Here is a 22,053-nt window from a genome sequence, read left to right as displayed (position 1 = left end):
ACGTTAATCTGTAACACTTGATATTGATTATATAGAGTTTCGGTTTATTACCATACCTATTATCAAGTGATCACTTTGTTGTTGTATCCTGGATCTTGAGTTTATAGTCAATCACACAAGTGATCTTGTTGTTGTATTGTCTCGATCTCGTATCTATAGATCACACAAAGTGTGTACCGAAGTTGTAGTATTGTCTCGATTCTGTCCATAGACAATCACACTTGGTAAAGGACTTATAGGTTGATAAATAAAAGATTGTGGTATATATGGGTAGGGGTGCACATGGACTCGTCCAAACCTCTCAAACCACCCGAACCAACCAAAAATTCACCGAACCAACCCGAACCTGATGTAGCTAATGGCCATGTTCGGTAATTGTTATATAAACCCGACCTATTTGCGTTGCTTCTCGGTTGTACACAAATACCGACCGATTTTACCCACAACCGACCGATCAAATATCCATTGCGTAAGAAAACTCTAGTACCCTGCATATAAATAGTTTTTACCTAGATACTCAGCCTCCTATGTTCTAGTGTTTTACACCCTATTCTTTCATTTTTCTCCAACAGAAGTCATAGAGAGGCGACTACATTATCATCTCCTCTTCAAACTTCTTCCATCTATTTTACTAACTAAATTCCAAGTGTTGTTGATTTGGTTGAAAATCAAACGGATTCTACAGTGAATGAAAAATTTTGTTGATTGATATATGGTTTAGCTTGATTTGGATTTGTTGATTAATTTTCTTTAGTTAAGGTACTACTATTAATGGGGTTTAGTTTGATTTAGATTTCATGATTTGTTTTTAACTAACTGAGGTATTCTTAGTAATGGGTTTTAGTTTGAGTTGGATTTTTTTGATTGATTTTCATTAATTGAGGTACTCTTATTAGTAGGGCTTTGTTTGACTTCTATTTTTTGTTTGATTTTTTGTATTGATTGTTGTCTCTGATCATGTTATTGACTTATTGTTGGTGGTGATACACGGAGAAGAGAATTGGATTATTTGTTTGATTACATGCATGTCAAAGTGAATTGGATTTTGCTTGTATGAGTAAATGATGATCTTTGTTTCTATTTTTGGTTTAATGGGTTGAACAGTTCATATGTTACTCAACTTGACCTATCAGCATGTTTTGAGTAACGTGATTATAAGTTTATACCGGAATATCAATCTTATTGAATGAAGTGTATCCTTCCTTGTTATAAAATTTTTGGAAGCTTTTGTTGTATTTGGGAGAGGGACGATGAAATTCCATTGTTCCAGAACTGATTCTAATGATGCCTAGTTATGGCCGGTAAACCAGGAACCGATTCAAACTGATCCGACCTTGGATTGACCGGTTTACAACCGATCCGAACTAAAACCTTACTCCTAATTGGTGTTACTAAGAAAATAACTGACATGTATGGTTCTCTGTACGGCAGTGTTGAACACCGACCCGAACCGACCGTTGTGCACCCTTATATTTGGGTATCCTCGTCTTTTCAAAACTAATTTTTAATCTTCAATATAATTTTGATTAGATTAGATTTATGTTTTAAATTTAGATGAAGGTTATTTAAGTAACTTAAAATAATTAAAGATAACTTAGTAATCTACCCATTGCTAGGACACCCGTTATAAATATACCCCTGATGGTATCATCATTTAGTATGCCTCGGGAAAAAAAAAGGATATACCTCAGGACATATTTCAAAAATAACGGATATATTTAGAATTAGCTAAAGCAAAATCACAAAGGCCCAGCTGGTATACATGGGCTAATCATCTTTGCCCATTTTATCAAGAATGATTTTTTAGGGACCATGGTTTTTTTGAGGGGACCATGGTTTTATTAGGCCACCTTCCCTATAGTGATAAGGGGTGTCCTAAAACGTTGAAATGACTAACCTACCCTTAACCTAATTTAATTTAAAACCAACCTAATAACCACCTATATATATATATATATATATATATAACCACCACCTCCTCCCACCACCACCGCCCACCACTGCCGATTACCACCACCACCACCACCTCCGATTATCACCACCACCAACCACCGATTACCACCACCGCCCACCACCGCCGATTACCACCACCACCACCTCCGATTATCACTACCACCAACCACCGATTACCACCACCACCTCCTCCCACCACCACCTCCTCCCACCACCGCCTATTTAAGAAATGTAACAACATCAATGCAATCACAATTAAGTTTGGTAACATGATAATTTTATCGAGTATAAAAGACGCCAGCCGCAGACTGATTCTGCCATGGGACCACTCCGGAGGTATTTTCCAACAAAACCTTCACTTTAATTTGATTTTGATTGCTTCAATCGAATAGAAATCATCAAAATAGGGTTTTAATAGGAGTTACAGAGCCATGTTCGGTTAGGCCGATTTTACAAAAGACCCTAGTTTACTAACCGAGCTTCTTGAAAATGAAGAACACGAAGAACAGTTCGGTTCTATTGGATTTAAAACTAAGTCACCGAACTCTCTGTTCGGTTGTTTCGCAAAAATTTTAAAACTACAAAGTAACCGAACTCCACCCTTAGAACCCGAAAAAAAACAAATCCAGTCTAACCGAACTGTGTTGTTGTGGCCACTATGTTGAGTTCCAAAATAACCGAACTTAGCCAATAGAGTTCGGTTTTTTCGCAAAAAATTTTAAAACTACAAAGTAACCGAACTTAGCCAATAGACGCTGGAACTTCACATTTTTTTTGTTTGTTAAGTTTGGTAACTTCACAATTTTATCGCAGAAACCGAACTAAAAGTTCGGTTGGTTAGCTGTTAGGTTCAAGTTTGTGAAAGAACCGAACTTTGTAAACTTATATACTCTTATATTAATTAAAGTTTGGTTAGATAAAAAGTGCATGCAGTTTGCGAACCAACCGAACTTTGTACACCAAAGTTCGGTTAGTTGAGTACCAACCGAACATAACGCTGTAACTCCTAGAAATTCTATTATTAGAAAATTCGGTAACCTGCGTGTTTGGAACAAGTAACCGAACTACACTTTCAGATGAGTTCGGTTACTTCTTCATCTCACGGGGCAACCGAACTACAGCTTCAGATGAGTTCGGTTACTTGTTCTTCATATAAAGTAACCGAACCACAACTTCAAATGAGTTCGATTACTTGTTCTTCATATAAAGTAACCGAACTGTTCAAAATCCAGTTCAAATCCGGATCATTTTGAAGATTAACAAATATTTTAGGAGAGGATGGAGATGAAGAATCAGATAAGTTTTCATCATTTGAATACTCAAACTTAGTGAATTGGAAAAAAAATCTATTTTCCATGTTTTTCTCCTTCATCTTCTCTAACTCTACTCTCTCAATAATTCTACTCAACTAACAATAAACCCATCTTTTAATTTAATCTCATTAATTATTTTTAACTAAATCATTCACTAATCATAACCTAAAATTAATTAAGAGGGTAGATTAGGTATTAAATAAATAACTAGATATAGATGACCTAAAATTACTTCTAATGCCTTTACCCAAAATAAAATCATGGTACCAAAACAAACCATAGTCCCCAAAAAATCGTTCTTTATCAAGGGGACTGAGGAGGGACTGTCTACGTTGTATGCTCTTTCATTACACTGTAGTGTTAAGTCAAATGGAATAGTATATAATAATGCAAACAATTTGATATAATTAAGCATTAATATGTACCTTAAACATTGATTAAAGAGATTCGGTCGTCAGACAAGATATCTTTTTATTACATTAATTAACAATGTGTGGAACCAATGATCATGGAAACTCTGTCAAGAACAAACTGTATCTGTGAGTAATAATGATGCATTATTAGTTCTTGTTTTAGCATTTTTGCTTTAACTAACTTAACTTTGGAAACAGATTTTGCTTTAGCTAACTCTAAATATGTGGCCTCCATTTATAATCCCTTCTGGTAAACTCTGTAGATGAAAAAAGTAGTTTGGCAGGCTTCTACTTTTCATCGTACGTGGTGCAAGCGTACTTACGGAAGGTAGATGTTCAATTTGATCCATCTCTAGTCTATGTGTAATCATAGTACAAACTACAAAGCATTTCTTCTCACATACGATTTTTTTTCCGTTTCTCCTAGCTAATATATTAGGCTTTGGTATCGAATTTATTGTGCAATGTCGAAACACGTGATCGACCCAAAATGAAGCAACCTATATAGGTCGACAGCATGTGTTAGCTTAACAATTTACTTTTATTTTTATATGTTTAATCTGTAGTTTGTACCTACTCAGAAGAATCCGAAAGGATATGAACTATGAGTAAAAGATCTCACGTTTTTTTTTTAAAATAAATTCATGCCATTTTTATGATAATGAATAAGGAAGAAAAGAAAGGTCAGCAGCACCCGAATATCATCGGTCATTTACAAAATGATCATACTTTATGTAATTCAGTTACTAAATGATCATGCTTTTGTAATTTGATTACAAAATGATCATACATTGTCCGACATAACAGTTTTATCAAAAAACGGAATTATATGTTCCCAAAATGCCCTCTTCTTAACTCAAGAGAATGTTAACCGCAATTAATCCATTGTTTTTGTGGTGGGCATCTCGCTGATCTGGAAACAATTTTGTGGCCAGAACCTAGCAGACTGGCTCAGGCTGACTAGTTTAATTGCCAAGGCCAGAGCCATTTGCGTGCATCTTGCAACAGACCTTGTTCTTGTCTCAACTGCAACACATCACCCATACCATCACCAGCTTCAGCTCAGCACCTGCAATGCTTTTAGCTGCAATAACCGATGCCATCTGTTTCAGTACATCACCATTCATGTTGCTTCACCTCAACTGTATTGCAACTCCATCTCCATCACCAGATTCATAAACCACTGTATAGCACAACCACCAGCAAACCCATCCACTTGCACATTGGAGTCTACCCAAGTCAGCTTCATAATCTCCTTCTTTACAGTTTTAGTCCCTGCACATTCTCAAACCACAACATTTGATTCATCTAGAACTGCACACATCCATTGCAGTAACAACTTCTTCTTAACCACCAACACCATTCTTTGAAACTCCCACAATCTTCTCAGAAATCCACCAGTTCAACCACCAACTGAATTCCACCATGCTCAAGCCATTCATCGAATTCTTGTTATTCATAACACAATCATCACAACAAGATCCATCAGACTCTTACCTACTGGTGGTGGGGATATGCACTGGAATGGTGGCATGGATGTGGAGGTGGTATGCTAGCAAACTGGTTAGGGAAAAACAATGGTGGTGGATGGTGGGTTTAGATGGTGGATGACAAGAAGTTGTTGATGGTATGCAAGATAATGGTGATGTTGATGTAGGCAAAAAGGTGATGGAGCCTTGCAACTGGCAGTAGTGGTGTTTTTTTGCATAACCACAAACCCTGGTAGCAGCTTCTTTTTGGTTTAATTGACATGCAATTTCAAATTAGACATAAACCCATTCTCCCAAACTTTCAAACACACAAACACTAACCATTTTCCTTACATATGAGCTCTTTTCCAACCTGCAATTCCAATCAAAGAGCAACCTATTCTCCCAAACTTTCAAACATACAAACATAACTTAAAATTCTGTCGTTCATCATCAAATACAACGACATCAGCATCAGTTTTCTGACTACATCAACAACATCAGCTTGAATATATACCTTCTAATCGGATTCTTCACATATTTCATGCACACACACATGACAACTTACAATTTACACAATTACTAACACAACATACAATTTCCATTTGTAACAGTTAATTTGAATCCACAATAAGTAATAGTTAGGGTTTATGAAAAAATCCCCAAATTCGAAACTAGGGTTCTGAAAATAAATGGGGAATTGCACAATACAGGTTAAAGATTACTAACCTTGTTAACATTTTGATGATCTCTTCTAACAAAATCCTTTCTTTCAACTATCGATTCAGCTATCAGTTCCTTGTATTCCACTATCAATGGCTTGTATTCAACAAAAAACTCCTTGTTTCAACCTATATGTCGCAAAATCTCTATTAAGCCCTAAACATGAATAGTTGAATAGAACCCTCACTCGATCTATTTCACTCAATCACCATTGTTGCAGATGAAAAACTTAGAGAGGGAAGGAAGGAAGAAACAGCCGTAACCCTCAGATAATGAAGAATGAGATGTGAAGTGAAAACCCTAAATGTTATAGAACTTGTTTGGTAGTGACTAGTCCTATCCGTCAAAAAGATTCTCGAGATGTAGCCTAATCAAGATCTATGGTATCAGATTAATTAGGGTTAAGTTAAGGACAACCCGGTAATTTTACTAATCCATTTAACTGTGACTTTGTGGGGTCCATCGACTTAACCCTGCTACAAACAGAAGTGTGACTAGTTTGTTAATAGTTTGTAGAAGTGTGACTGTTTTGCAAACCGGGTGTTAATGATGGGATTGTTTTATACATTTCCCAATATCAAATTGTTAGGCAATTGCAAGAGGAGGGATCTCGAGAACAACTACAAGCTTGGATATCGAATAGATTAAAAGGAAAAAACAAGCAAGTCTGGTCGCTTCACTATTAACTTATGCCACTATACAAGGAAATATGCAACACTCAAGTCAATCACCTTCTACTACACTGCAGCTACTCTCATAAAAATTGGCCTTATTTCATTAGAGGTTATAATGTGAGATCGGCCAATGTAGGATCTTTAGAGGCACAACTTCAAGCTTGGAAATTCAGAAGAGGAAGACATAGAGGAAGGAAAATATTCCCATTACTCATCTTTGCCATTGTCAGGTCCATTTGGGAAGAGAGAAACCGCAAGGTGATGGCTAACAAAACTCCCAGATCAGAAGGAGTTATCAATAATGAGGTTAAGGCACTGATTTTCTTCTAGAGTAGAGCACAAAATTAATTTTGGGGCTATTCATTTAGTGACCTGGTCACACACTAGAAGGTAATGATAGATAAAATGTAAAACAAAAACTATTATGTAAACACAAAAATGGGGACCTTTGGTCTTTTTACATTTTCTCTTTTATACAATTTTAACCTTACTCTTCAAAAAAAGAAAAAACGTATGCCACCATTTCGGAGTTATGTAAAGAGCATAGTAACAAATGACATGGTGCCAAGGACAGTGTGTGGAAAAGGTCATAATGCTCATCAAGAACTCTTTGATACACGTATTGATTTACTTATTTAGTTAGATCGAAATGATGTTTTTTAATTGTCTATCTTTGCAAATTGAGGTCTTGTTGCTAATCCCAACAACTTTCTAAAAAAAATTCCCTTTCAATATGAATTTTCTTTGTTCAACAAAAATAAATTAAATACAATCAATTTAACTTACATATGTACAAAATAAAGAATCTCGATGAGATGGTCCGCCCCGAACATAAACTGGATTAAGATTAACATAGATGGGGCGGCCAGAGGTCACCTGGATTTCGCAGGTGCAGGTTTCATATGCAGGGATTCAGACGCACGAATTGTAATAGCTTTATCTCAACCATTAGGGATTACGACTGCCTTAACTGCAGAAACTTGATCTCTGCTTTTAGCATCAAAAACAACAACAGAAAGACAATAGCCAAAAAATCTCTTCGAGACGGATACAGAGAACCATCTACGCTTCATCACATCCCTTACTCCCCCACCCACCCCCTTTGGCACATCTCAGGGATGATTAAGGAAATAAAGAATAAGCTACGACAGATCCCACATGCTGCTATACTGTCAGAGCATAGCTCGGTCAACCTCACATGCGTTTCTATCTCAAGCATATTTGTCAATGTTAGTGATCAAAACTATAAGTCTTGATTTTTAGCCTTCATAGCTGTAGGATCCAAATATCGCACAATAATAAGATATCGCGAGAATGTAGGGAAGCTTGCGAGAGAATGTAGCATGTGTGCAAATTAAGATCCAACGTGAGCCTGCGAGAACATCGCACGGTGATTCCGAAATTAGGGGAAATGTTAGCTGTATCCCACCACATATGAGCTGTCATCTACTATGTAAATATTTATATAAAGAGAAAGGTAGGAGAGAAAAGTAACTGGTATCATTATTATCTTCTTATTCTTCCCCAAAAACCAGAGAGAGAGAGCTCCAAATACTCATTAATGGAGTCTCAATTGTAATCCATATGTAATTACAAATAATCATAGTAAAACCTAACCCCGTGGATGTAGATCAAATTGATCGAACCACGTAAACCTTGTGTCTCTTTACAATTTTAGCATTCTTATCATCATTTTTATGTTTAGATCTACAAATTATTACAAGGGGTGTGTTGTAGGATTTCCTGCAACTACATAATGGCGCTAGAAACAGGGACGAGTAAAGGATTTATGCTTCCTGTAACTTGTTGATTCAAGAAATTTTCATGAAGATTAGCTACTGTTCATATTTTTCTAGATCTACAAAATTTAGGTTCAAAAATGGAAATTTTATGGAAGAAATCACACTTTCAGGGAGTAAACATCATCAACAATTCAAAGACATGAAAAAAGTGAGAGAAAAAAATTAGTTGTTGTGGTGAAATTTAAGGAGAAAATGGAAGTTTTAGTGGAATATTTTCATGTTCAGGAGAAGAAGGATAATGTGAAAGAAATTAAGGAAGGACGAAGAAAAGATAAGAGGCAGATGCTGCAATTTCTATCACAAACAGAAATTCGCACAGATGGTTTGAGCTGGAGCGAGTAACCGATAGGTCACGGGTTCGAATTTCGCAGAGACACATATTTTTCTTTTGCTTCTCATTTGCATGGGAGAATAAAAGAATAAGAGAAAAACATTGTGCGTTTGTTTCGCAAAGAGATTCTTGAACAGTTGGTCAGGAGAACAATATGTACGTTTGTGGTCGCAAGTTCGAACTTCCCTGCGAGCATAGTTTTCTTCTTTTTTACAGATAGCGAAAAAATGAATAATTTCGCAATATTGTTTCATTAGTTCGCAAACAAGAGGTAGCACAGTTGGTCATGCTTCGCTAGAGTGAGTCGTAAGACTCGAGTTCGAATCCCTCATCAAGCTTAATTTTTCGCACATTTTTGAAATCCTAAAGGCGAAGAAATGGAATAAAGTAGAGCATTGTGTGTTTCTTTTGCAAACAACAAGTAGTGCAGATGGTCAGAGAAGGAGTATGCAACCTAGAGGACATGGGTTCGATTCTCCCTGCGACCAAATAATTTTTGCTTCGCAAATATTCATTTCGCAGAGTTGATATTTGATTACTTCGCACAGTCTTTGATTATTTCGCAAGAGAGGGTTAGCACAGTTGGTCAGGAGGCATGAAGCAAGCAGCAGGTCGCGGGATCAATTCTTGCTTCTTGCATGTTTATTTTTATTATAAGAAATTTATACAGAGTTGCCTCTTACACAGTTGGAATTTGATTACTTCGCAAGAACTTTGATTATTTCGCAAAAGAGGCTTAGCACAGTTGGTATGGTGCGAGAAAATCCAAGAAGAATATCAAGGGTTCAAATCTCACTTCTCACACTTCTTTTTGCTGCGCGAAATTCATACATTTCAAGGTATTTATTCACTTCTCAGATAACAACAGCGACTCACATGAAAGATAAGTACCACTTCCTTGAACATTTTACTTTATACTAAGAACGAATAAAAATATTTTTGATTTGATTTACAAAAAGCGATTCAATCGCACGATAACAAAAATTTCAAGATTTCAAAAATTACAAAAATTACTAAGATTTCAAGATTTAAAAAAAAAAATCCATTTATATATATTTCTAGAATATTTCTTTTACAGAAAATAAAAGATTTTTGATTTGATTTACAAAGATTTCAAAGATTTCAAGATTTCAAAGATTATAAAGATTACTAAGATTTCAAGATTACAAAGATTTCAAAATTACAAAGATTGCGAGATTTCAAAATTACAGAAAACTGAGAAAATTCAATTTACATATTTCTCTAGAATATTTCTTTTGCAGAGAATAAAAAGATTTTTGATTTGATTTACAAAACGCGATAGAATCACAGAATTACAAAGATTTCACAACTACAAAGATTTCAGAGTTACTATGTATTAGAATTTCTCTTGAATACTTATTTTGATTCAAATGATATGATATTATGAGAATGAAATAGATGACAGAAATGAAAGAATGAATGAAAGAGATGACAGAAATGAAAAGATGAATGAGAGAATAAAGAAACGCGAACATTTTGCAGAAACAAAGAGACGCGAAAATTTCGCAGAAACGCGAATAAAATTTCGCAGATTGGAGCGAACCTTTATGGCGTACACCCTAGTTCGCGAATAAAATTTCGCAAGAGGCAAATGTAAGACCTAAAGTACGTCATATAAAGGGGTACCTGTTGCATGGCTCAGGGAAAGGTTACACCGCCCCCGGAACCTGAGTCATGGAGATTTGGGGTCAATAAAGCTCATCCGGGAGAGGCACCTTGGATTCTCAGCTTAAGCATATGACTTAGGTTGGGCGACTAAGGTAATAAGGACCCTCCCAAGGACTGCAGAATCTGATCAAGGCGCCGAGGTACACGGTTGAGTCAAGAGTTCCAGGGGCGTTTGAAGCGTCCTCGCCATTCTTGACAAGTCTTGGCTTATACTGCACTCGGCCCGAAGAAAACCCCACTTAGGGTGCAGTCTCGTAACCATAATCCTTATAGGTAAAAGGGATAAGAGGCTGAAAAAACAACCGGTTGTTGTTAAGACTGGATGGGAGGAGCTAACCTTGTATGGTAGAAGTACGCCTCCTTGAAGGGGCAACCAGGGGGGAGATAAGGGCGGCACCCTCCATTAGGGAGCTGATAAGTGTCTTAAGACGCAAATGTCATGAGGATTTTTACTCGCAAGGGTATTAAGGCTTGTCATATTTGTGCAACAATCCTGAAGAGGCAATAATACTAAGACGAGATTAATGGGTCATTACATGAAAGTGTGAAGACGTTCTGCAATTTCGTCGCAAGACGACAATGTCATGGGGCTTTATTTTCGCAAGAATATTTAGGCCTGTCATATTGTCGCAACAATCCTGAAGAGGCAATAATACAAAAGAAAAAGTTAAGGCAAGATCAATGAGTTTTTGCATGAAAGTGCAAAGACGTCCTGCGATTTTTTCGCAATGACAAGAGGTGGAAAAATAAGACCTTTAACTAGGAAGGAAAAATAATACCACATAAGAAAATGAGTGAGCAAGTAAGCTTGCGAGAATGATTATATGTAAGCAAACAAGCTTGCGAATTTGTACATGGAAATGAAACTGAGGCAGTGAAAATGCCGCAGACTTGATATTATGATCATACTGTTGTGAGATACTAATAGTGCAGGAAAGAGGAAATATGAAACACAAGTAAGAACTTGTGAGGAACAATAACTACACGAAGAGGAATGCATACACTAAAGAAAAATCCAAAGAAATGAAGAATGGAAGCAATTTAAAGCTACATCAATTTTATACGACAAAATTATCTAAGTAACACAAATATTAACTATACATTGCAATAGATAAGCATTCTCATCATACAAGCATCATAAAAGCATTGCACAAGCATTTCATGGCATAAACATCGCATACACATTTCATAACATAATCATCACATAAGCATTAGATTCGCAGAGTTATTCAGAATTTCGCAGAATTATTCAGAATTTCGCAGAATTGTTCAGAATTTCGCAGAATTATTCAGAATTTCGCAGAGTTATTCAGAATTTCGCAGAATTATTCAGAATTTCGCAGAATTGTTCAGAATTTCGCAGGATTATTCAAAATTTCGCAGAATTGTTAAGAATTTCGCAGAATTATTCAGAACTTCGCAGAGTTATTCAAAACTTCGCAGAGTTGTTCAGAATTTCGCAGGATTGTTCAGAATTTCGCAGGATTGTTCAGAATTTCGCAGGATGATTCAGAATTTCGCAGGATGCTTCAGAATTTCGCATAATGATTCAAAATTTCTTTAAATGTGTCAGAATTTTGCAGAATGTGATTATTCCGAACGATATGATTATTTCGCTCAATTATTTCACACAATTATAAGCAACTTGAAGAGATTATACTATCGCATGAGCACAACACATGAGACAGAGGCAAGATAAGAATGAGGAAACAATTCGCACATTCAACATTTTCTCAAAGATTCTACCCTCATAGATAAAGAACAGAGGCAACTATGGATTACCAAGAAAACATTTTATGTTTTTTATCTTCTCGGCAAGAATCACCAAAAATGGAGTAATAATTTCGCATGAATAGAGGCAATACTTATTATTCTCATTCAAGGACGGATACTTCTTATATTTAGAGAATTGAATATTTCTTATAGTTCATCGAGGATACTTCATGCTTCTTATACTTCTTCAAGGATACTTCATACTTCGCATACTTCAAGAGATGATACTTCTTATTTACTTCGCAACGTTCTAGAACTTCACAAAAGAATAGAGGCAAGTACGTACTTTTCAAGTCCAGTATTCTTTCGCTCGTTCCTTCATCAATAAATATTAAAGACTACTCCAACAACTTCAACAAGACGGATTTTTCCTTAAATATTGCTCTTTAAGCAATATTCAAGAAAAAAGAGGCAAGATGTAGGATCCAAATATCGCACAATAATAAGATCTCGCGAGAATGTAGGGAAGCTTGCGAGAGAACGTAGCATGTGTGCAAATTAAGATCCAACGTGAGCCTGCGAGAAAATCGCACGGTGATTCCGTAATTCGGGGAAATGTTAGTTGTATCCCATCACATATGAGATGTCATCCACTATGTAAATATCTATATAAAGAGAAAGGTAGGAGAGAGAAAAGTAACTGGTATTACTATTATCTTCTTATTCTTCCCCAAAAATCAGAGAGAGAGAGTTCCAAATACTCATTAATGGAGTCTCAATTGTAATCCATATGTAATTACAAATAATCATAGTAAAACCTAACCCCGTGGATGTAGATCAAATTGATCGAACCACGTAAACCTTGTGTATCTTTACAATTTTAGCATTAGTATCATCATTTTTATGTTTAGATCTACAAATTATTACAAGGGGTGTGTTGTAGGATTTCCTGGAACTACAATACCTAAGTCTCAGACTAGGATATAAAAGTGTAGTTGAGATCAAGGACTTCATGACGATTCATCATACAACGACGAAGATATATACAAGGAACCGTGGAACTTCATAAACAAAAAGGTATGTGGAGACTTGAACTTATCTATCACTCAAAAGTCTATCTCTTCTATCTCTTACTTCTTATGAGACAAAAGTCGTATGCTACATAGACTAGATCATGCACATTTGACATTTCGAGATGAGCATTCATTGCTTATCTTTTATCTGGAAATCGTGTGTTGGTAAAGCGTTTCGCTTTGATCAAGTTTATCTTCATCTAGTGACGAAAGTCATGAAAAGTTTCAATCACTTTGAGAAATGCTCTGACGTGAATCGGTCTGTGAATAACGGCTACATAGCGTCCTCTGAGAATGTCTCAATGATTGAAATGAGAGTTTAGATTACATAACCATGTATTCCTTGAACCGAAGTTTTCGAACTTTGTTGATCAAGATAAATCGGGAGGATTGTGGAATTGTCTTGCCAAGTCCGCGAACCTAGTTCGCAGACTCAGTCCACGAACTTTCAGAAGTTCTCGACCGAGAATTTCTGCTGGGATTTTCCAAATACTCGTTTGTGTGCTTAGTCCGCGAACTGGCGGAAGTTGTCATCCCGAGAATTTCTGCTGAGTTTGGAAAACTCAACCGATTAACTTAAGTCCGCGAACTTGTTTGTGAACTTAAGAGGTTATGATCTAAAGATGTGCTCTGAACATGAAACATTAAATTACTAAGGAATGCTTTATGCAAACCGTGCCTATAATGTTCATGAGCCGATCCAATAGAATCGAATCATCTTTGCTTCAATTGTGTCTTGTGTAGTTACATAAGATCTCATAGCAATTGAACAACTCTGTAACTAGTTCATTTGAGTCAATTGAACTACTTATGGTGAAGAAGAACAAGGTTAATATGAAATGCTCGTATGGTTAACCTTTTGGGTTACTATGTTGAACCAACATACACGTACACATTTGGGCATGGTTTTCACGAACCTAGTAAACGTCTACCCAAGTGTGTGTGACAAGCTAAGTTTTCGATCTAACGGTTGAGAAATATTAGCTTGAATCTAAATCAGGTTTTCATCTAACAGTGAATAAGGATTGCTTTGTAACTAAGGCAAAACCCTGATTTGAAGGCTATATAAAGGAGACGTCTAGCATTGTGCAAAACTAATCCCCACGCGCCTGTGTGCTACTAATGCGCCCGCTAGAGTCGATCTCCATTAACCTTTGATTTTCTTCTCTAGAATCAGGTTAACGACTTAAAGACTTCATTGGGATTGTGAAGCCAGACCGATACTACTTTGTCGTAGTTGTGTGATCTGATCTCGCATCTTCTATCGTACGAGTACAATCGATTGATTGGCTTGAGATCGTGAGAGTTCTCCGATAAGCAAGATAAAGAAGTCACAAACATCTTCGTCTCACTGTTTGTGATTCCTCGACAATCCGCTTGTGTAGTCAGGAAGGATTATAGAGTGATGATTGATTAATCTAGGTTGTTCTTCGGGAATATAAGACTGGATTATCAATTGGTTCATGTTACCTTGATTTTATATCCAAAGACGGAACAAAACCTAGGGTTTATCTGTGGGAGACAGATTTATCCTTTTATAGACTTTTTTGTGCGAGACAAATTTGTTTATTATCAAGTTTGTGATTTTGGGTTACATCAACTCTTGGTTGTGGGTGGGATCAGCTAAGGGAATCAAGTGTACAGTATCTTGCTGGGATCAGAGGCGTAGGAGTACAACTGTACCTTGTATCAGTGGGAGATTGATAGGGGTTCAACTATAGTCCAGTCCGAAGTTAGTTTGCAGTTTGCTAGTGTCTGTAGCGGCTTAATACAGTGTGTATTCAATCTGGATTAGGTCCTGGGGTTTTTCTGCATTTGTGGTTTCCTCGTTAACAAAATTCTGGTGTCTGTGTTATTTCTTTTCCGCATTATATTTTATATAATTGAAATAATACAGGTTGTGCGTTCGTGATCATCAATTGGAAATCCAACCTTTGGTTGTTGATTGATTTTGATTGATCCTTGGACATTGGTCTTTGGTATCGTCCAAGTATTCCTTGTATTTGATAAAGACTCTCTATTTTTTTTAGCTTGAGTAAAAATCAAATCAAGAGAGAGATATTAACTCCTTGAGATACTTTTATATAGATTGAGTCTGACTGTCTAGTTGATTCTCTAGCAAAGTATTTCGGAGTTAGTCCATACAGATTGCTAATCGAAATATTGGGGGTGTTGTTAGACCCCCGCTTTTTCAATTGGTATCAAAGCAGGCAAACACCTTTAAGACCTAACAAGTCCGTGTTTGTAGCGATCTGAATCTATGGATAGAGGTGTTATCTCTATTAACTTACCACCAGTCTTCGATGGCTCAAATTACTTATGGTGGAAAATTGTTATGCGAACTTTTCTTCAATCGCGTGATTTTCAATCATGGGTATATGTGGTGAATGGTTATGATGCGCCCGTTGTTGCAGCTGGAGATGGAACTGTTCCCAAGAATATTGGTGAATATAATGTGGCCGAGATTCTTGCTGCAAAGCAGAATTCTGAAGGGTTAAATACTATCATACATGCCATTGCCCCAAGTCTTCAACACCATGTGTCTAATTGCACTAGGTCTAAAGATGCTTGGGATATCTTAGAAATCGTATTTGAAGGAAACTCAAGTGAAAAGGAAGCTAGGATTAAAAATCTTAATTCCGATTGGGAGAACCTTCGTATGGCAGATGAAGAAACATTTGATGAGTTTAATCACAAAGTGTCTGAAATTGTTAATGCATCTTTTGCATTGGGTAAGACTATTCCTGAAAAGGACATTGTGATAAAAATTCTCAGATCGCTGCCATCTAGATACGAGTCTAAGAAGCATGTCATCTTTGAGGGGAATAACCTCAATAATCTTTCCAGAAACACCTTGGTTGTGAAGCTAAAGATATTTGACCATGAGCATACATCCAAAGTCGGTATGGATGTTTCCTTTAAATCACAGAAGAGCACTAAATTACTTGCCAAAGGTAAAAGTGTTCATGTCTCTGAGGATGATCAGTCTGAGAATGATTTTTCAGATGAAGACCTTGACAAGTCGGTCTCCTTGATCACAAGACAGTTTAGGGATTTTCTATTAATAGAAGTAAACGGTTTTCAAGAGACAAACCTAGGTCATCAGACAAACCTCACGGTCGCGTACCTCCTAAAAACAGGGATGCTGACGAGGCTGATGACGATGACATGCCTCAGTGCTTTAAGTGTAAGGGTTTTGGCCATTTTGCTAACGAATGCCCAAATCGTAGAAAATACACTGGGAACAAAGGTCTAGCTGTAACACTTGATGAAATGTCTGAAACCTATGATTCCGATGAAGATAGGAAATCAAGTGTAGGGCTCATTGGTGAAACATCGATTTTTATACTTGTAGCAATACATATATCAACCTCAATGGGTTCGGAGAAGAAGGAAACCCAATCAAGCTGGAAGATTCTCTAATTGGAAACCATGTCAGTAATGTTTTAGGATCTACTGTATGTCTCGCTGCTTGCACATCTCAGATGCCTGAATACTATCCAAGTTTGACGTGCTCGTTTTGTTCGATGAAGGGACACGAACTATCAAGGTGTTACAAGTACAAGCACCAAATAAGGCACGCCAGCAAACTTCAACGAAGAGCAGATCGATTAGCAAGGAAGTTGAAACTTGCTCAGAAGACCACCGAGGTATGTAGGATCTTATCTTCATCTAAGAAGTTGGTTTTCAAGGATAGAGTAAGACCATTTGAAAAGAAAGTATGGTCGAATCGTTTTGATAGACAGAAGTCTGAAGATTTCTCCCTTGAGGAAAAAGATGGACAAATCGTTGTTCATCGCAACACAACTTGATTGTGTTGTTGGGAAAATCTTGTCTCATGTGCCTGATCGAAAAGAGACAAGATTGAGTGCTGATTCAGGCTTCAGTAAAGTTTTTCCTTCTTTTCTTAGATTTTTTATTTTCTGTCTATCAAATAAAATAAAGGGTTATTATCGACAATTCTACTCTTTATAGGGTTTTAGAGTTGGGCGTATACGAACCTGTCAATAGGTTTCGAACCCTACATTCCTTTTTCCTTTTTGACATCATATATAAGATTGTTTGTTGAGTTAAGTGATTCAATCACACAAATCCAGTTGTTTATAACTGTTCTCAAAGCACCATGTCAGATGGAAAGGATGTCAACATGATTGTTAAATCTTCAATCAAGGAAAAAGAAAAATCTCCTGTTTCTAAGTCCCTGAAAAGAAAAATAAGGAAAACAAGAAATCCCAGGGCTGTGCCTTCTAACTCTCAGAAGTTTTCCGATGTTCTTGATGAGTTGAAGGAAGTAAGAAAGAAGATTCGTGAAATAAAGGCTTTTGTGTCAAAGTCCTTAGAAATTCATAGAGCCTTGGTATGACATAATCAGCCAAGACAGTTTGTTGACATAAACTCCTATTTTCGTGAACCATATGTTCCAATGGTTGTTGACAACAAGGAGTTTGGGAATGATACTGAATTTCTCAAAGGCATTGTCGCCTAGAATGTCTTCTTTTTGGTTTAGTTGGAAGAATAACTAGTGCTTTGAATAGCGATGATTGTGACTACACATAGCTATTTTTGTTTTCATCTTATTATGCTATTTTTTACGTTTACTGTTATTAAGTTCTAAAAATATTTGGAGGATGATGTTTATTACAATATTTTTATGGGATATGTATTGTTTACGTCCGTGAACTTGAAGGTCCCATATTTTGTCAAAAGTAAAGTCGTTCATGAATCGATATTCTTATTGATGAAAGGGCGAATGGACTTTTGACATATACAAAAGTCAAGCCTATGTAATCATGTATTTGATGGAATATAGGATAAAATATTTTGTTCAACAAGGATAAAGTCTATTATGTTGTTATGATGGAAAATAGAATAGATCCTTGTATGTTATCCACGGTATTGATCTTCATTGATCCATTTTATTATGTTTTACTGTGAAGGCTCCATTGTGTGTCATATGTTGAGCACCTTACAACTAAGTCGATCTACTACCTTGGCTTTGTTGGTTGTTCCATAAGATGCTATATGTCGAGCATTAGGAACTAAATTAATCAACTAGTTTGGTTATTTAGTTAGTACTCCATAAGTCTTCTTTCTTATGTCGAGTACATGTACGGTTAAGTTTGTCATATTCTATGATGAACTTAGTCGGGGTTCCATAAGTTCTCTTATGTTGAGCCCAAAATAATTAAATTAATTACTTCGGTGATTAGTTTGGTTATTTGTATTCCAAATAGATTAATTGTAGGTTCTCTTGTAATTAATCTAGTTGAGTTTTCATATATTCCACAAGTTCTTGTGTTGAGTATATGAAAGGCTACACTATCATGTTCTTTGGTTAATGTAGTCATATATTCCGTAAGGTTTTCCTTATGTTGAGTATTTGAACGGTTAAGTTAGTCATCTCCGTATGATTGACTTAGTCGTAGCTCCGTGAGTTTACTTATGTTGAGCACTTTCAATTAAATTGATCACTTTTGTGGTTTGATTTAGTTGCGTATTCCAATTGAATTAATCATGGGTTTACTTGCAATTAATTTGGTTGAGCTTTGGATATAGAAAATCATTCCTATGGTTTTTGGTATCCAATGAAAAATCCTTCTTTTCTTTCGAAATTAAGGTCGCTCTTGTTGTTCTCTCGGGAATGACATCAAATGGGGGAGAGTTCTTTTGAACTTGCTTAATGGTAATATCTTGCGGGGATGCGTGTGGAATTTTATAGGGGTTATCTTGTATCTTAAAACTCCTTGATGAATGTTGTTAGCTTCGGCTATTAGATTGCATCTAAATTAAGTTGGTATGTATTTTTCTTTTGGTCATGAAATGTCTCTTGTGGAAATTTCATTATGATCCCATTCTTGTACCTTTGCCAATTTTATTGACAAAAAGGGGGAGAAATATATATTGTTCACACTACAAATACATATGGTTTTCGGATCATTGTGTAAGGGGGAGTGGTTTCCATGATCGAGATGGAGTATTGACTAAGGGGGAGTGATACATATCACCGTAGTATTATTGTTAAAGTCGTGATACAATTGGACTTTGATGTTATATAATAATACTATGACACTGTATAATAATGATCGAGAATCTCGATTTCTCTCATTGTTATAGCTACGGATCTTCAACAACGATGGTGCTAAACTTACAACCTTTGGGATCATTGGAGTACTTGGAAGGACGAAGATTTCAAGGAACGTTGAAGATTAGACTATGGAATAGGAGCCACTAAAGTTTATCTTTTTTGTATTCCATATGTATTAATAGTTTTGTCACTAAAATTGACAAAGGGGGAGATTGTTAGAGCATAGCTCGGTCAACCTCGCATGCGTTGCTATCTCAAGCATGTTTGTCAATGTTAGTGATCAAAACTATAAGTCTTGATTTCTAGCCTACATAGCTAAGTCTCGGACTAGGATAGAAAAGTGTAGTTGAGCTCAAGGACTTCATGGCGATTCATCATACAACGACGAAGATCTATACAAGGAACCGTGGAACTTCATCAACAAAAAGGTATGTGGAGACTTGAACTTATCTATCACTCAAAAGTCTATCTCTTCTATCTCCTACTTCTTATGAGACAAAAGTCGTATGCTATATAGACTAGATCATACACATTTGACATTTCGAGCTGAGCATTCATTGCTTATCTTTTATCTCGAAATCGTGTGTTAGTAAAGTGTTTCTCTTTGATCAAGTTTATCTTCACCTAGTGACGAAAGTCATGAAAAGTTTCAATCACTTTGAGAATTGCTCTGACGTGAATCGGTCTGTGAATAACAGCTACATAGCGTCCTCTGAGAATGTCTCAATGATTGAAATGAGAGTTTAGATTACATAACCATGTATTCCTTGAACCGAAGTTTTTGAACTTTCTTGATCAAGAGAAATCGGGAGGATTGTGGAATTGGCTTGCCAAATCCGCGAACTGTCGGAAGTTCTCCTCCGAGAATTTCTGCTGGGATTTTCCAAATACTCGTTTGTGTGCTTAGTCCGCTAACTGGCGGAAGTTCTCATCCCGAGAATTTCTGCTGAGTTTGGAAAACTCAACCGATTAATTTAAGTCCGCGAACTTGTTTGTGAATTTAATAGGTTATGATATAAAGATGTGCTCTGAACATGAAACATTAAATTACTAAGGAATGCTTTATGAAAACCGTGGCTATAATGTTCATGAGCCGATTCAATCGAATCGAATCATCTTTGCTTCAATTGTGTCTTGTGTAGTTACATAAGATCTCATAGCAATTGAACAACTCTGTAACTAGTTCATTTGAGTCAATTGAACTAGTTATGGTGAAGAAGAACAAGAATAATATGAAATGCTCATATGGTTAACCTTTTGGGTTACTATGTTGAACCAACATACACGTACACGTTTGGGCATGGTTTTCACGAACCTAGTAAACGTCTACCCAAGTGTGTGTGACAAGCTAAGTTTTCGATCTAACGGTTGAGAAATATTAGCTTGAATCTAAATCAGGTTTTCATCTAACAGTGAATAAGGATTGCTTTGTAACTAAGGCAAAACCCTGATTTGAAGGCTATACAAAGGAGACATCTAGCATTGTGCAAAACTAATCCCCACGCGCCTGTGTGCTACTAATGCGCCCGCTAGAGTCGATCTCCATTAACCTTTGATTTTCTTCTCTAGAATCAGGTTAACGACTTAAAGACTTCATTGGGATTGTGAAGCCAGACCGATACTACTTTATCGTAGTTGTGTGATCTGATCTCGCATCTTCTATCGTACGAGTACAATCGATTGATTGGCTTGAGATCGTGAGAGTTCTCCGATAAGCAAGATAAAGAAGTCACAAACATCTTCGTCTCACTGTTTGTGATTCCTCGACAATCCGCTTGTGTAGTCAGGAAGGATTATAGAGTGGTGATTGATTAATCTAGGTTGTTCTTCGGGAATATAAGACTGGATTATCAATTGGTTCATGTTACCTTGATTTTATATCTAAAGACGGAACAAAACCTAGGGTTTATCTGTGGGAGACAGATTTATCCTTTTATAGACTTTTTTGTGCGAGACAAATCTGTTTATTATCAAGTCTGTGATTTTGGGTTACATCAACTCTTGGTTGTGGGTGAGATCAGCTAAGGGAATCAAGTGTACAGTATCTTGCTGGGATCAGAGGCGTAGGAGTACAACTGTACCTTGTATCAGTGGGATATTGATAGGGGTTCAACTATAGTCCAGTCCGAAGTTAGTTTGCAGTTTGCTAGTGTCTGTAGCGGCTTAATACAGTGTGTATTCAATCTGGATTAGGTCCCGGGGTTTTTCTGCATTTGTGGTTTCCTCGTTAACAAAATTTCTGGTGTCTGTGTTATTTCTTTTCCGCATTATATTTTATATAATTGAAATAATACAGGTTGTGCGTTCGTGATCATCAATTGGAAATCCAACCTTTGGTTGTTGATTGATTTTGATTTATCCTTGGACATTGGTCTTTGGTACCGTCCAAGTATTCCTTGTATTTGATAAAGACTCTCTATTTTTTTAGCTTGAGTAAAAATCAAATCAAGAGAGAGATATTAACTCCTTGAGATACTTTTATATAGATTGAGTCTGACTGTCTAGTTGATTCTCTAGCAAAGTATTTCGGAGTTAGTCCATACAGATTGCTAATCGAAATATTGGGTGGTGTTGTTAGACCCCTGATTTTTCATATACAACACAACTACAGAGAATGAAATCAAACAGCGGATGGCTTGGCCAGTCATGCGGTAGACGGAAGTCAAATGGAAAAAATTTCAACCAAAATTTGGGACCAGGCAATCCCAATTTTTATTGGTCAAATTATATTTCATGACTCCGTGAATATTGTATACCCACGTCAAATTATAACCTAACCTTCTTTAGTAAATTGCATGCTTCCAAAAAACAAAAA

The sequence above is a fragment of the Papaver somniferum genome, chromosome 3 (assembly GCF_003573695.1).
Source record: "Papaver somniferum cultivar HN1 chromosome 3, ASM357369v1, whole genome shotgun sequence".
NCBI classification, from domain to species: Eukaryota; Viridiplantae; Streptophyta; class Magnoliopsida; order Ranunculales; family Papaveraceae; genus Papaver; species Papaver somniferum.
Note: the sequence above shows the minus strand (reverse complement) of the source record.